At 35.8% G+C, this 18,062-nt stretch overlaps 1 pseudogene; it reads left to right on the forward strand.

Annotated features, from left to right (window-relative positions):
• Positions 1–6,246: 6,246 nt before the first annotated feature.
• LOC107570381 (maltase-glucoamylase, intestinal-like) overlaps positions 6,247–18,062 on the forward strand; it is a 75,233-nt pseudogene continuing 63,417 nt past the window's right edge.

Raw genomic sequence — 18,062 nt, forward strand, 5'->3', positions numbered from 1 at the left:
CATAATGATGCCACGGCTATAGAAACCATAAATATTACACAGTAATGCAGTATAACAGGGCACTACATAACAGACAGGTATCTTGCGCAACACATCATCTGTAGCTGAAGCATTAACCTAACAAAATGACACAAATACAGTCCATCCGATATTCTTACAGACGGTCTGCCAGCGCGCTGCGGGAGGAAAATACTGGTTAGCACAGCTTTACTAGGAAAGTTGTGTGTGTGTGTGTGTGTGTGTGTGTGTGTATTAATACACATATTCAGTTTCACAGTGTCGGGTCGTGCATTTTACACCTAGGCCTTCAGTGGCGTCCTACATGAATTAATCCATCTCTTCATACCATCATAATGATGCCACGGCTATAGAAACCATAAATATTACACAGTAATGCAGTATAACAGGGCACTACATAACAGACAGGTATCTTGCGCAACACATCATCTGTAGCTGAAGCATTAACCTAACAAAATGACACAAATACAGTCCATCCGATATTCTTACAGACATTTATTCACCCAAACGCATTGATACCTTACAGATAGCATTGGTATAAAACAAATAAGGTGATCACATGTGTTTTAAAGTTGACCTAACAATTTAATGTTCTCTTACTGCTTTATTCGTCTTCACGAGTCTCCCTGCCGGTCTGCCAGCACATTGCGGGAGGAAAATACTGGTTAGCACAGCTTTACTAGGAAAGTGAGCAAGTAACATTAAAATAATTCATACAAGACGATGAAGAACAGTGTATACATGTGTTTTAACGTACCTCTGTTACTCTCATCTTCCCGCTGGTCTGCCTCTGCTAGCGGCGCTGCGGCCGGAGGAAAAGACCGGCTAATACAGCTCCACTCGGGAAACTGAGATATTCTTACGGAATCTTAAACCTGGATTTATGTTTTTAGATTTACTAAATATAGTAGGCAAATATTGTTTCAAAATGCACTGAAAATCTAAACCTGAGGTACAGTAATAAAAGTTTTACTAAGTTTTAATAAAATGATTTACAGTGATGCTGTTTGCTAGCTAGTATGCTGACCATCCAATCAAAGGATGAGAAAATGCTGACGTTATCGTTAGCCAGCTAGATGGCCCTGATGCTGCCAACTCGAAATCTGATTTATTAAAGCAACGGTTTCATTGCCATTGATTTAAGCTAACAGACGCCTGCACTGAGGATTCTGAAGGCCTTAAGGCAGATTTCTTTGACCCTGGCAACACGATTGCTGAAATATGATTGGATAAAAGCTCTAATATAAACATACACTGCTGGAAGCAGTGCAACCAAGAGAAAAGCTATGAACTGAAGAGAATAGACTATTGGAAATAATTTAATACACATTCATGGAAAAATATATTAAAACTAAATCAGTGATTCTGATAGTGTTTAGGCCAGCAGAGAAGGCTTTGCTGGCCCTGACAGCCCACCACTGCAGTTTTATATATCTAATTAAATAACTGAGTCTATGTATTATTGTCTATTAATATTATTGTGCATTTATATGCAGATTTGTTATGTGCATTTTTTTTTCTTTGCAATATAATGTTATTAAATGACAGTGTGTCTTGTTGTTAGCATGATATGTAATCAGTTGTATGTCAATCACATTTCTTCTTCTCAGGGATGCTGTCTCCTGGTCTCCCATTATTCTCCATGGCAGTATCTGCTCTCAGCGCACTTTGGCTGGATTTGTGAATTTCGGCACAGCTCTCCGTTTCACTTTTGTTCTGCATCCATTTTCCCACAGCCGGCTCCAAATCTATTCTCACACGTCGAACCTGCAGCTCCAATCCAATTCTGGTACCTGAAAGTAGAACTGGCAATTCAATGGTGAGGTATTGATTCCTCTCCGCTGTGATAGCTGCTCGCGTTGCTCTTAACCTGATCTGGCCATCAGAGCTTGACTGCTGGCGTACAGGCGCATCTGGAGAAATCGCTATGCTAGCTCGCTGGAGAAAGCATGATGCCTCAGCACTAGCTCTGACTCTAGTGGCATCACCGCAGAGTAGTTTTCAGTAAGCCGTTATATCTGAGAGATCGCTTCAGTTTTGAGTGCTAAAACACACTATAGACTCTATGGGTCGGGTTCGGCCGAGTCCCGTCACGCGTAGAACTGATAACCCCAAATGGTAAGCTTTCAGAGTAAAGAAGATGTGAATATAGCGACTGGATTGAACTCTGGTCATGCTCTCAATGAAACATCTAAGAAACAGCTAAGAGTCCATCGGCAATCCATCAACACTGCACAATTATTATTCTCTTTCTCAGTATTTTTGTCTTATGTTCAAGTACACGTTTCTAAACATTCACAAATCAAGATACATTTACTTGACAAGCAAAATGACAATATTACTCGTTTATTGAAAAAATAAAAAATCTAAATTAAGTGACTTTATGCTTGAAACAAGAAAAATGGGGTCAGAAAAAAAGTGTTTCCCTTTAAATTAAGGAATATACATTACATAGAAATTAACAGCTCTGCTCCTCTTCAGTGTGCTCTGACTTCAGCTCGCACACAGGACTGAAAAAGGAAGGAAATAACAAGAGTGAAGGTAGAACAATTACATTTTTAAAATAATAAATACATGTATTTTATGTTAATTATTATTATTATTTTTTTTCATTTTTGCAGTTTATTTTATCTTTTAATATATATTTTTTATTTGCATTAATAATTTGTCCACTATACAATATACAGTATATACATGTAATATCTTATAATATAATTTATTTATTAATATTTTTTATTTATTGTATATAATCAATATAATTAATATAATTGATTTTATTTATAAGATGTCCTTGTATAAGTCTTATAACTTAAATTCAGTCATCTTCGTTGCTGTATAAAGATGATTTTTGTTATATTGACATGTTTATGACTCTTCATAGGCCATATGCTGCACATACAAATGTTCAGTTGTTTAGCAAGATGAGAATGCTTTGCAAACATTTTATATTGATAGGATTGTTTCACACCACAAGCTGCTGTGAAAATGAAAAACAATCAGTTTAACTTTGAAGGACTGAAATTAAATTGAGACTGTTTGATCCATAAGAACAATTATGTGGCTTTTCTGTCTTGTCATGCGAGCCTATTCAAGCGAACGATCATTTTTTAAATACTTTAAAAGCCAGTGTTTTGTTGAAAAAGACTGAGTTGGATTCAAAGAAAAGATGGAAGACAATATAAAGTGTAGAGGATGGTATTATCTGGCTGAAAACAAACTGAGAATAGATGAATGCAGCATGAAGTTTTTCTTTTTGAATGCAAATGGAGAAGAAACATATAAAACATGCAAAACACATACTGGGCAACACACACACACACACACATTTAATTTAGCAAGGATGCATTAAATAGATCCAAAGCAACATTTTTACATTTTACATGAAAAAAAAAAAAATTATAAATAAAAAAATTATATATATATATATATATATATATTTACTTATTTTATACATAAAAGTGTGGACCGAGGGCAAACATACTGTCTCGTGTGGGACTGCAGCTCTTAAGGAGCAGTTTATTAATGACAAAAACAGCAGCCGGCTCATCAAGGACAGCGAGAAATGTGAGTCTTTGATGTTGCACTAAAGTATAAAGAATATGTCCATCCTGATTGTTATCAAGGACACCCAGCAGTGAGAAAACCAAAAGCAGAGCCAGAGTGCAGAGGCACTGGTGAACGGCTCGCACAGACTGCCTTATTATGACAGCTGTCACTCTCAATTTCAATTTACCGCCCTGATGTTGGTCAAGTAGTTTTTATTTAAAGGGAGTAAATTGAGCCTGGGACAGCTGGTTTGGGTGAGGCGAGTCTGTACGCTCTCAGATGACCTTGTTTTAGGGGTGCCAGGGTACTGATGGAGATCAGGTTACAAAATGAACAAACAGATTTCTGGAAAACATCAAATGTAGCATGTTTTTAGGAGAAATGTGGTTGTGTTTGATATACGATTTTGGTCAGTGATTACAGAATAACGTCTGTCTGATTATGTAATATGTACGTTTGAAGAATTCTGGCCTTGAACTCTACCGCACGCAGAAACTTATAGAAAAAAATATTTGACTTTTCTAAGAATGACTTAAGTTGAAGTGCTGTAAAAAAATAATTGGAAAAAAATATTATTTTAAGGTACTTTATGATATGTTGCCATACGGCAACAGCATACAATAGTAGATCTAACTTAGAATAAGTGTAAGTTTACTTACAGTTCATATTTGTCCTCAGCAATGTTGTTTGTGTTGATTCAATTGGTGCTATTATAAGCTTTAACACAATACTTTCAGTATAATTGACACCTTATACATACTTTCCAACAACTTGTGCTTTTATTTATTCCATTATTTTTTGCTGAATAAGGATTTATATATTTTTAATTTCATTACATTTTTCATGAATATTATTTAAATTGCAAATTACAGTTAAAACAAATATAATACTGTATATCATGTATCATAAAACATTGACATAAAACCAAAAACATTGCAGTTCATGAAAATTCAGCATTACATAATCTTATGAGAGGAAGACTATGAACATGAGCCCCCCCCCCCATCCCTCCATCCCTCCATAATCCTTGAAATATCACCTTTTTTATGAATTAAACTTTAAAAAGCTGTTTTTTTCATCTGCAGGAAGAACCAGTTCTGCCCTTTTCTTAATTACCTTGCCATAGAATATGGCCGTGCTCGCTGATGTAATGTTACCTGTATTCATATTTAATCAAACGTAAAATTGCCATTTCAATTTGATTATATCCATAATACAAATGCCATTAACATACGACTAATCAACATTATATCACTAGTATTAATGTTGTTATTGTTACAGCTTAACAGATTGCAGCTGACCTTGCTAGCTAGCTAAACTATTGTAATAATGTCATTCCACTATTGCACAGTGTTGCCGCTTGGCAACACATACATTTGAATGATTTACCAAAAACTAATTTCATAAAAACTTTTTTGAGAGGTGAATATGTCATCATAACATCATAACAGTGATGTTTCTGATTTTTTTGTGGAAGTGACACTGACTGGTCCTTGTTTGTTACTGACGTTTTAGTTTGCTTTCAGCAACTACCAACAAAAGACGCAGTATGTCAGAAATCTCGCCACAGAAAAAAACTGCATGTCGTGTGACTTACCCAAAGCACATCATTGGCTAAACTAAAGTCTTCTCTTTCCAACAAAAAAAAACGAGAATGTTCTCTTAAAGAGACAGTGGCAAGGAAATGAACACACATACCATGTTGCCATATGGCCACACCATGCGGTAGAGGTTTAAACATTTAAAAATCTCATTGACCACAGACTTTATTGTATTGGTTTGGAATTGCTTAAATGCAAATATACTAAAGTATATCAAAATGGTAATTTGCTATATTTGTCAATTTGTCCCCAACTACAGATTCCGGATCAGATCCAGACATCATCCCAGAATGCCCCAGCATTCCAGAGGGAGAGAGAGTGGACTTTTTCTCAGATGACAGCGCTTCCCAGGTAAACTGCAGTGGATATGGCCCACATTCCATACAAACTCCCAGCATGCTTTGCTAAATCTTCATATGTGTCCTTACAGCAAAAAATGTTTGGAAAGAGGTTGCTGTTGGAGCCCCTTGAGTGAGACTAACGTCCCCTGGTGGTGCTTCTCCAAAAACACGGCTACAGTGTGGTCAGCGAAAGCAAGCTGAAGATGCCGTAATAAAACATTATGATACATATCATTGGCTTTTAGATAAGTCTTTGTATTACCTCTTTTGTCATGAGCCAGTTATTCAGAGATTATTTTAAAGTTGGGAGTGGTGTTTCGCCACGAGATATCACCATTGTACCCTAGAGCGAGGTTATATCAGGGGAACGGTTTGTTTTCATGATGCTATTATATGGCAAAATTGTATGAAACAAACTCTACTGACCTTTGTTTTGTAATGACGAAAAAATGATAAACTGTTTTCAAGGAAATATTTCAAGGCTTCTTGTTAGCTGCTTTTAATAAGGGTTGGGGACTGCAATAAACTCTTTATGCAACTTGTAAATGTTTGTGCGATGAACATAAATGATATAATAATTTGGATTGTCAAGGAGAAGTTTGCTCTTACCTTTCTAAGCAATCAGACTTACTAAATCCCATAGACATTAAATGAGAGACATCAAATCTGCTTTCCATTGAACTTTGAAAAGTTTGCAATTGACCATGTAGCAAGTGGAGCAAGCATTTCACAAAGACCTCATGGAAAATGTTTGCTTTGCTGCAGATATCGAGGCCAAGCTGACAAGAATGGATGCTCCATCTCTATTTGGAGCTGATATTAAAGAGTTGACCTTCTCTGCTGAAATGCAGACAGAAAACCGTCTTCGATTTAAGATTTGTTTACAAACTGACACAAATAGCCGAAGCATCATGCAAACCCATCTATAATTCTGTGTGATGTTCTCTTTGTCTACCAGATCACTGATGCAAATCAAGCCAGGTTCGAGGTTCATCACGAGCATGTGCAGTCGCTTTCCGACACTCCCAGCGCACCCCTAAAATATAGATTGGAGCTGATCCAGAAATCCTTTGGGCTGAAAGTTTGGAGAACAACATCTCCTGAAAAACTCCTGTGAGTGGGGAACTTCTCGTCTTTTCTCTTCCTTTTCACGCACAGATCATATGTTGACTCTTTGTGAGCTTGGTGCATTGCTAACAATGCAGCACGAGTGTTTCTTTGACTAAATGAAGAGCAATCACAACACCAAAAAGACAGAAATTAGAGGCATGAATACAATAAGGGAATCCGGCGAGGTCTGAAAGAAGCCTGAAGCAATGCAAACAAGCCTTTTGTAAAGCAGCCGGTCTTCGTCTTGCTGTCTACGCGCTGTTGATGGAAATTGCTTTGTTTCCTTTTGTTATTGTCTGCCGTCATCTGTGTGTTTTTGTGTACTGTTGAAAAATGGCAGGAAGGTTATGAGTAAGTCCTGATTCTGAATTTGAGTTTAATTTGATCATTTTTAATTTGACTATCAGGCCTGCTTCATGCATGTTGCATATGTCACCAAAGCAATTTATTTCAGTGACCTTTTTAAAGGGGTCATATTATGCTTTTTAAAGATCATTATTTTGTGTATTTGGTGTAACAGAATATGTTGACATGCTTTAATGTTCAAAAAACACATTATTTTTCAAATACTGTACATTATTGTAGGTCCTCCATGCCCCGCCTCTCTCAAACGCTTAAAAAGCCTGACTTAAAAGCCTAATAATGATGGTTTTAATCATAGGAATACATGATTCATAAAGAGGTTTCAGCATGGACTGATATATCAGAGGGAGTGGATGTGTGTAATATGCTCATTAATCTTATCTGTTGTGATGTTATTTTTTTAAATTCCTAGTATAATTTTAGATAAGAAGATGCACATGTAACAATGATTCACAGCTATAAGTTTAGGTTTCGAGAATAGGAAGTTGTTTTCGTGGTTACAGAAGATGATCTTTAGATGACCCATCTATCAGTGTGTGTCATGTATTCTGGTGTTTTCATGTGGTTTGGGTGTACATTTTTAATGATTTTGGACCCCTCTGTATTTGAAGACATTGTTGAAGGCTGAATCTTTTGGTCAGTGAACATGTTCTTGACAGGTTTCATGACATTCACCCACAAACTGAACTGTGCGAAAACTTATTCTTTACACCCTCTCTTCCTCAGAGCTCTGTCAGGTTTGACACAACCAGGAGTGGATGTGTGTAATATGCTCATTAATCTTATCTGTAGTGATGTTATTTTTTTAAATTCCTAGTAGAATTTTAGATAAGAAGATGCACATGTAACATAATGATTCACAGCTATAAGTTTAGGTTTCGAGAATAGGAAGTTGTTTTCGTGGTTACAGAAGATGATCTTTAGATGACCCATCTATCAGTGTGTGTCATGTATTCTGGTGTTTTCATGTGGTTTGGGTGTACATTTTTAATGATTTTGGACCCCTCTGTATTTGAAGACATTGTTGAAGGCTGAATCTTTTGGTCAGTGAACATGTTCTTGACAGGTTTCATGACATTCACCCACAAACTGAACTGTGCGAAAACTTATTCTTTACACCCTCTCTTCCTCAGAGCTCTGTCAGGTTTGACACAACCGTTGGGCTGCTGGTTTTTGCTGATCAGTATCTTCAGTTCTCAGCTAAACTCCCCTCTCACAATATCTATGGCCTTGGAGAGCATGTCCATCAGATCTTCTGCCATGACACCAACTGGAGGACTTGGCCTATCTTCACAAGAGATGATTTTTCCCAATGGAGTGAGTCATAACATTTAGATTTTGACTCTTCAGTAAAAATAAAAGTTTTTTGGCAAGTTTTTGAAGAATATCCTGGCCACTCTGTAGAACTGAGGATGTCAAGCTTCAAAAAGGATGCAAAAGCATCATAAATGTTCCTAAAACTCATGCACCAAATTCCAAATCTTGAAAAGACATTTGACTGACATTAAAATCATTATTCTCTGAGAACTGATGCTAATGGATCATTGAGTCAAGCACTGGATCAGTTTGATTCACGAACGAATAATTTAGAACAACATTACTACTTTTCTGAGGAGGTCTAGGGTCGATATAAATATTTACAGTGAATAACTACTTACAATTATTGAATTATGTCAGACGACTTGAAATACTGCATGAGTCACATAGTATGGAACTTTTTATAATACTTATGTATATATATATATATATATATATATATATAGTTTTTTGTCGTTTTAGAGCTCAACAGCACTAATTATAGATTACATTTTTAATTTAATTTAATGTATTTATTTGTGTGTTTGTTTATTTTATTTTATTTTATGGTATTCAATGCATGTTTGTGTGTTCTTTTTACATACGTTTTAGAGCTCAACAGCACTAATTATAGATTACATTTTTAATTTAATTTAATTTAATTTAATGTATTTATTTCAAAAAATGTTTATTTTATTTTATTTTATGGTATTCAATGCATGTTTGTGTGTTCCAGAGAATAAATTTGAATACATAATTGATGACAGAAATATCATTTTTAGTGAACTTTTCCTTTAACAGCTATTTCTAACTGATCTGACTTGTATAAATTACTTTAGTTTTTTATAACCCAATGTAATCTGGTTGACTTTGCCATATTCTATTATAAACATATCACATGTATCTCTCTTTTTTTTCTTTTTTTTTTACTGTCTGTGAGGTCACTTTCTGTGTAGTATTATCTTGGAATTTGTATATCAAGATCATGAAACATAAATGTCCAGATAAACTAATTAAAAGGTAGAAATTACAAACCTTAATGTCTTTTCTTACCGCAGGGCACACACAACCTGTATGGCCATTACCCCTATTTCATATGTATGTCTGGAAGATGCGAGCGGCCAATCCTTTGGTGTTTTCCTCATGAACAGCAATGCTATGGGTAAACAGACCCTCTCTTGAGTAGTTTTATTGTGATAGCTTTTTTTTGCATTGCTGGTCACAAACATGAGCTTTGCCGTGGGCTGAAGTCATAATAATCTTTAATAAAATGATTTGTGATGTCTGTGCACAGAGTGTATAGTGTGTTTTGATGTGTTTGTAGGTTTGGAATGGCTGCTTTTGTTAAAGGTTAGCAAATTAGAGCAATTTAAGTTGTTTATGTCTGTCTGTTCATGGCTGTGTGCAGAGGTGACAGTACAGCCTGCTCTGGCCATAACCTTCCGGACTATCGGTGGGGTTCTGGATTTCTACATCCTGGTTGGAGAAACAGAGGAAACAGTGATGGACTAGAAACACCATGTAGGAGAAGTTGTAAACACTTTGGAAATGTTTTTTTTTTCATGATAGAGATCCAGTATGATGGACAGTACTCATGCTAGGACAAAATTGGATGTGGGAAAAAAACGAATAGGATCTTTCCATTTCATTCTTAATTTCTCCACTTTCCAAACAGATTTAAAGCAAAAATCTAATAAAGTAGTAAAAAATACATATATCAAATTGATAGCTTGAATATGAATTTTTCAGATGTTTATTCTCTCACAGATGTTATCTATACATAAATATTCTTATTGGTCAGTCATAGTATTCTGCAGTCAAATATTTTTGTATATTGACAAAAAAAAAAAAAAAAATCTGAATTTTTTTTTAAAAAGTCTGAAATGCTTGATTGTGGTCATTTGCGACATTCTGTATTCAAATGTTTTAGTAAAATAACCACTACATATTTTAATTACAAATTAATTTATGAATTACAAATATTTTAAATTATAAGTTATAACTATTATGAATTCAAATCATAAAATATTATATGATAATTTATTACACAACTCTCACCAAACTGCACAAGTGACTATTGTCCTATTCAAAATCCTATTTCATTTAAAAGAAAATGTTCAAATCACATCAATATTTGCTGTCAATTTCAGGTTATTATTGTTAACAAAAACGACGCTTAAAACTAAAACCATAAAAAAGGTATTTAAATGTGAACCGAAATAGTATAAAAAAGTATAAAACAGTATAAAAAAAAAAGTTTTTTTAAATTATTTCAGCTAGTTGCCAATACATAATTTCTCATTTTCTTTCTAGAAGTGAAATAACTAAAACTACAATTAAAATTAATAACAAATATATAGACCCAACTATGTAGAAAAAAAACTTAAAAAATATACAGTGGGTACGGAAAGGTGTGTGGCTTTCCTAATCAAGTACAATCAGCATAATCAAACACAGCTGGACTCAAATGAAGGTGTAGAACCATCTCAAGGATGATCAGAAGAAATGGACAGCACCTGAGTTAAATATATGAGTGTCACAGCAAAGGGTCTGAATACTTAGGACCATGTGATATTTCAGTTTTTCTTTTTTAATAAATCTGCAAAAATGTCAACAATTCTGTGTTTTTCTGTCAATATGGGGTGCTGTGTGTACATTAATGAGGAAAAAAAATTAACTTAAATGATTTTAGCAAATGGCTGCAATATAACAAAGAGTGAAAAATTTAAGGGGGTCTGAATACTTTCCGTACCCACTGTATACAACAAAAACAAATATGTGACAAAACCCCCAACAAAATAACTAAAACTTTCATTTAAATTAAAATAAAAATAGAAAACATAATAATAAAAACTTATTCAAAATATTAATAAAAGCAGAAATAATGACTCAATGATACTAAAACAACAGTTCCATTTATGCATTTATTTATTTATTAGTAAGTAGCCTTAATAAGCAGACAGCCGGTCATTATTGAAAAATCAGCCCTGACAGGGTGATGAGGATCACGCCATGAACTTCTTACCAAAACTTCATCAATGCTAATTGGCATTAGCTCTTGCCGAAGGTTGAAGTAAAATCATATAGGCCCAGATGAGGCTTTCAGACTTGCCTGAGGGAGTCCTGTGATGTTCATCATGTTTAACACTGCTTTATGTGTCTCCAGCTGATTGGCAGGCCTTTCATCCCTCCTTACTGGTCTCTGGGCTTCCAGCTCTCTCGCTGGGACTACGGCAGCCTGGAGGAGGTGAAGAAAGTCATGGAGAGAAATCGACAGGCCGGCCTTCCGTATGTAAGTGCCAGGGACAGAAGGAGGGTCCTCGCTTTGTTCTACAAAACTTGATTCCACCCAGTACTTCAAAGCCACAATCGAGAGCACGGAACAAAGCCTACCGATTCGTGAATAATGACTCCACATATGTGCATTTCACCTATACGTGCAGTTAGAAGCGTTTAGCACCTTATGTTGAGACTCTAATTGCCGAAAGATGGACTGAAGCTCAATGTTTGATGTAATTCGAACAAAGAGGGCATTAGCATGTCAGGATATTGCATCTCCGCCTGATTAGCATTAGAAAATTACTGGCAGGAGAATCTCACCATCTGCTGATGGTTGATGAAAGTCAAGCCTTCCAGAAAAATCAAAACAGACAAGAGTGAATCTACAATGTCAGCATGCAAAAGAGGCATTAGCCATCGTAAAGACTGAAGGTGCCGATTCTAAAGGACGAGGCTGAAATGCTACAATGAAACATGAACGTTAACAACCTGTTTACGCTCTTAAAAATAAAGATTCCAAAAGTTGGTTTTCATAGCAATGCCATAGAAGAGCTATTTTTTTGTTCCTCAAAGACCTTACCTTCTTAGCCTAAATAACATTTTAAGAAACTTTTACACTTTTGTGCAATGGAATATTAAAGGTTCTTCATGGAACCATCCATGCCAATAAAGAACCTTTATTTTTAAGAGTGTAATTTCCATAATTAGACTTTAAAGTGAGACAGGATATTCCATGAGAGGAAACTTGGATTTCATGTTGATTTTACCAGGACTGAAAGCTGAATCAGAATTATTTTGTGTTCCAGGATGTCCAGTACACTGATATTGACTACATGGAGAACACAGATATCTTCACTTATGGAGAAATTTGCAGAACTGCCTCAGTTTGCTGACTACATGCATGATAAAGGGCAGAAATACATCGTCATACTGGTAACCCATTGATATTGCAGTTTCATTTATGCTGAGATCCATGGTTGCCAAGTTAGTTCTGGGTTTTGGACGAGTTATGATTCATACATTTCCACCCCTTGCTGAATTTGATTTTGTCAAATACATCTCAAAACTTTTTCTTTTTGGTAGGATCCTGCCGTATCCACAGGTCAAAGGATAAACAGACCCTATGAAGCACTTGAGAGGGGACATGCAGCTAAGGCTTGGGTCACTGAACCAGACGGAGAAACACCCTTTACTGGGAGAGGTGAGATCCTCCGAAGATACTCCGGATCTTGGCATTACATTGGTTAATTGTTACTAGGGTTTAGGATTGAGAACTGGTTATTTGTCTTAAAAGAAAATACTGAACTAAATTGAACTAAACTAAAAACTGATTTACATGCGTTTGGTTTTTAGTCATTTTTGTTGGACATCTGAATTTTTACACTGACGTAGACACTGCATACTGTATTGCATTGCATTGTCCTTGCTGGTTGAAATACACAGCGTGAAGAGGGTTTGATCTGGAACAAATGACTAATTTATTTTTGATGAGTTCAAATGAAAACAATCTGAAAACTTAAAGTAAAATCTTTTTTTACAGTGATTTCTGTTCAGGATCATGTAACACTGAAGACAGGAATAGTGTTGCTAAGAAGTAAGCTTTGCATCACAGTAATAAAAAATATTTTAATAGAAAAGTTATTTTAAATTGTAATATTATTTCACAATATTACAGTTTTTACTGTATGTTTGATCAAATAAATGCAGCCTTTGTCAGCAGAAGAGACATAAGTACAACTAGTTATTTAGAATTGGTGCTACTTAATGAGCCAGAATCATTACATTTCTTACAATTCCCACTCACTTTTTTACCAATTAAATGTTATTAATTGGCCAGTGCTGTTTGGGGAGACAGTTATATTGTACTGACTTAGTGTAGGAATTAGCATTGTAACGTATACAAACTAGAATGAAGCAGAATAAGATAAGAGACATAAGTGAATGATTGAATGAAGAACATCTGGAGTTGCCATGTGATTTGCCATGAGAGCGAACCTGTAACCTTGAGTTAGATCATATATCACTCACCCCTCAGGGCAATAAGGCACATATCACATGGCGATAATATCATTTGTGATTATTTAGCCGATTAGGCACAGGCAGATGTTAATTGCTTTTTTATGGTTTTATTTCAGGTCATTGTTTGCATTGATTTTGCATTAGAGTTTAATATCACGCTTTCACGCAGCTCAGAGCCATGTGAGATCAGAAACAGAAAATAACTCAGGAGGGAATAGAAATGCCAGTGGTTTAAAAACTTAAAGACATAAATAAAAGGAAACATGTAGACAGGCTGGGTTTTTTTTGCAGCTCTAACTGTCATCGATGACCAATTGTGATGTTAGTGAGTGAATCTCTTATTTATTTATTTAATTTTGTGTTCATGTGTTTTCATGACAATTAAGCGTTGTTCTCCCGTCTCATGTTGCAGGTCTGACCAGGGGAAGCCGTGTTTCCTGACTACACTAACCAGGCGTGCATTGATTGGTGGGTTGATGAAATTTCCCGATTCCACAAGGAAGTCAAGCATGATGCTCTCTGGATTGTAAGTAACCCGCAGAGATCATTGCCCTTGAGCAAATATTGAACCTGATCATTTTACGTCTTGGTGGAAAGGTCACGAAAGGTTGTGAAAAATCTCCAACTTCCTAGTCTCCAAATCAATACTATTTATCTCACTGCATCAATATTGATATTCGAACACAGCAAAGCTCTATAAACATCTGATCTAGAATACAATATAAACCACAAAAGCTTTTAAGTCAACCTGAAATGAAAATCGACCTTGCTTACGGTAGTAATTCATCGATCTCCTATTAAATTTGATTATATTCAAGTTCATTTGTATAGCGCTTTCACAGTACATATTGTTTCAAAGCAGCTTTACAGAATATGTATGTTTCAGATATTACAATCAAGCACTACCATCAAAGAAGAAACTAATTTTACACCATCCAATCAATTCCTGATTGATAAAATCAAGTCCAGCCCTACGATTTGTCTCGCAGAATATTCTGATTCAGAAGTGCATCATTTTATGAAAGTAAAATGGTTGTGAATGCCATTTCATGTTGACTTTAAAGCCTCCCTAAAGGGTTTTGCTTTAATCTCGAGACAATTAGCTGCCTGAGTTAGGGAGCGCTGAACTAATTGCTGTTTTATTTCTAAAGACATGAATGAGGTGGCCAATTTTGTGAAGGGAGGCATCAACGGCTGCACTGATAACAAACTCAACTATCCTCCATTCACCCCAAGTGAGTCTCAAATGCATCTACAGCTAGATTATAGCATTGTACATAGAAAACCGTTATAATGAAAACATTTAAAGTGGCTTAATGCATTAAGAAAGTAGCCTAATATTGAAAGGCCAAACTCAGTATACACCTTACAGTGATACTGCATAAAAAGGACAAATTCGGTGTACAGTTATATACAATATGCACTATGTGAAGGATTTCCTTCCTCCCCTTTTCATTTCTTTTGTAGCTCGGAGTTCTACCATTCCATCTCTCACAGTAGACTAAAGTATCCGCTTGCCGCTTGGAGCTGCTGAGTCATGTGATGGCATGACAACAAAACACAGCATAGCAGGGGAGGAGCAGCAATACGAGATGTGAAAAGACAGACATGTCTACACTTTGTTAAATGTATTAAGCAATGCATTAAGTGTATAGGAGAGAAACTTAACGTAAAGTATTGATATTATCAGGGAAGTATCAATCCGATACCAATACCAACATTGGTATCGATACCATCGATATTAGGATCGATCTGCCCACCCCTACTTCTTTGCTCTTTGGCGGTCTGGGGTAAAATGCACCCCAGAAAAAGCAGAAAACTATTATGTCCTTTTTTTCCCAAACACACACATTGTAAGTATTAGTTATGTTGCGATGACACGATTCACACAATCAAATTTCCATGTTATGATTTAACCTACTGTAACGCCGCATCTGACGTTACATTGGATGCGAGTTATGCGATCATGCGACAAAAGACAATAGACCCTTTTAGGGCCGACGTCACAATTACGTCACAGTGCTAGCTAGAGGCAAAACAAAGGAAAAACTGGAGGCGGCCAGTTCAAACCAGCGCAGATGCGGCTACATAAGGAGCTTAAAATATCATCTTGTTGTGATGTTGGGTGCCAGAATCGACGTAATACAGCCTCAAATTAGAAATTGTATCGCATACCTGCTGCCACTGCCAGACAAAAAAAAAAAACGATGACAGCTGTGGTTAAACTAGACAGCTGTGAACTGAGCGAAATGATAGTCAAAAATGCTCGCATTTGCAGCGCACACTTCTTATCAGAAAAGGTTCAATAAAGTATTGTCTTTTGTTGTTATGGGTGTGTCTAAATATTTCTTAGGCATCTCATGACTATGTCGTGTATGAAATAATGTCTGTGTGCATGTGAGTAAAACAACAAACTGACGAATTATATGTTTAATCACTTGTAATTGTATATACATTGTTGTGATTAATTGTGGCTGGAACAATAGTGTAGCTGTAAAAATAGTTGCCTGCTGAAATTGAAATGCATATACATCTTCATGACTAGATAGACACGGTGAGTTTGTCTTTACTATACACGTTAGATGTGAGTCACTCAACCGGAGGGAATCCTGTCAGATCGCCCAAGCTTTGAGTGAGCGTGTAAGGGGCGGCCGATCTGGTTTCATCTGTTAAAGTTAACCTTTTCAAATAACAATCGTGGTCCCGGCCTGTGGGTTGTAGTGGGGTATGAGTGGTTATGAACGAATGAATGAAGTGCATTTGTCCGTGTTTCACTCCGTCTCTTGAGAAACAGTGTCTCTTCCGCGGCTCGGTACGCTTTCAACTCATTTTTTTTTTGTCTCGAGCAAGACTGTACGACATTGACATTACATGATTTGACTGATTTTTACACAGAAAGGGCGATAGCGCACCGCATTCATTAAATCATTTTTATTAAATTATTTTAACCCTCTATTGCACCATGTTGCCTCTGGATAACAAACTAATTTTCTTCATTTTCCAAGCACTTGATTTAAGTTGAAAAAAAACATTGTTAATAATGCATGGATTGTTTTTAATAAACCAATAAAATGATCTAGGTCATTTATTTTTTTTTTTTTGTACTCCAGGATGGATATTTTTAGTTTGAAGCACTGTGATATGAGATATGAAATATGATTCACATTTCTTTATGAATAAGCTTCATTTTTAAACACCTGAAGTCAAATAAATGATCTGTTCATTATAGGGAATTGCTTAAATGTGTTTGTTTTCAAGCAACATTGTGTGACAGTGGTATAGATATGAATGATATTGAAATGAATGCATTGAATGCAGATGCACTAGAGAATATCAGAGTTATGTAATGTTTTAATTTGTTTTTTGTATTATCCATTCTTAAACACCTATACCTTTCTTTTTAGTATTTATTTCACATTTAAGTCAAAGTTAAATATTGTTGTTGATATATGTATGTATATAAATGATTATACATGATCATTTATATACATGATCATTTATATTGTTGTTGATATATGTATGTATATAAATGATCATGTATAATTTTATAATCATTTTAACAATAATAATAAGTATTCTAATAACAAGATTATTATTATTCAGCATTTTTTATTTTCATTTCCAAAGCAATCATTTCTAATATGTATTTTTATTTGAATGCAAGAAAATGTCATTGAATATTTATATGTCCTAGTGCATGCAATAGATAATTAAGAAACGTGATACTAACTAAAATACATTTTTGAAATTATTTATTTCAGTCTTTTTCTGAGGAGAAACATCTGAGAACTAGGAGACTTCAGACAAACTCTCAATTTGCTCTCCATATAATATCAGTGCTGTCTAGTAGAACAATTTAGATATTAAGAAGATGTCTTTTGGTGAATTTTGTTTTTTTTAAGTCTAGGAGATTCTCACTGATGGCCTCTTAACTTTAAAGAATCAGATTGTTTCACTTAAAATTGCTCATGAAATACAAAAATAAAGACAAATGAGAAATGGAAGAGAATGACATCATCTTTTATGCTTTTAATTGCAGAATGCAGACTTTGGTATTTTGGTAAATATGTATATGTATATATATATTATGTATATATATATATATATATATGTTGTGACGAGCGTCCCAAGGCTTCATCAGCGTCGTCCTGGAAACAAGCGAGGAGCACCTGGCCATCATCATCACAGGCTGATCGGTCACAGCTGCACCTCATCAGGCGGCGGCTACATAAGCCACGCAGCTCAACACGTTCCGCTGCCGGACCCCCGAGTGCAAGCCGCGAAACTGCTACCCAAGCTGACCCCTCACGATGACGTAGAAGCCTTCTTACAAATGTTCGATGAAGCATGGGCAATGATGATGAAATTAAATGAATCGTCTGCCGGCCCGTGCCCAGGCCGCGGAACTCACACGACTCGCGCAGCACTGGCTGCTGGAGGGGGCTCCATCGGCTGGACAGGGGGCGGAGCGGGTGGTGATAGACCGTCT

The sequence above is a fragment of the Sinocyclocheilus grahami genome, unplaced genomic scaffold (assembly GCF_001515645.1).
Source record: "Sinocyclocheilus grahami isolate Dianchi unplaced genomic scaffold, SAMN03320097.WGS_v1.1 scaffold1450.1, whole genome shotgun sequence".
NCBI lineage: Eukaryota > Metazoa > Chordata > Actinopteri > Cypriniformes > Cyprinidae > Sinocyclocheilus > Sinocyclocheilus grahami.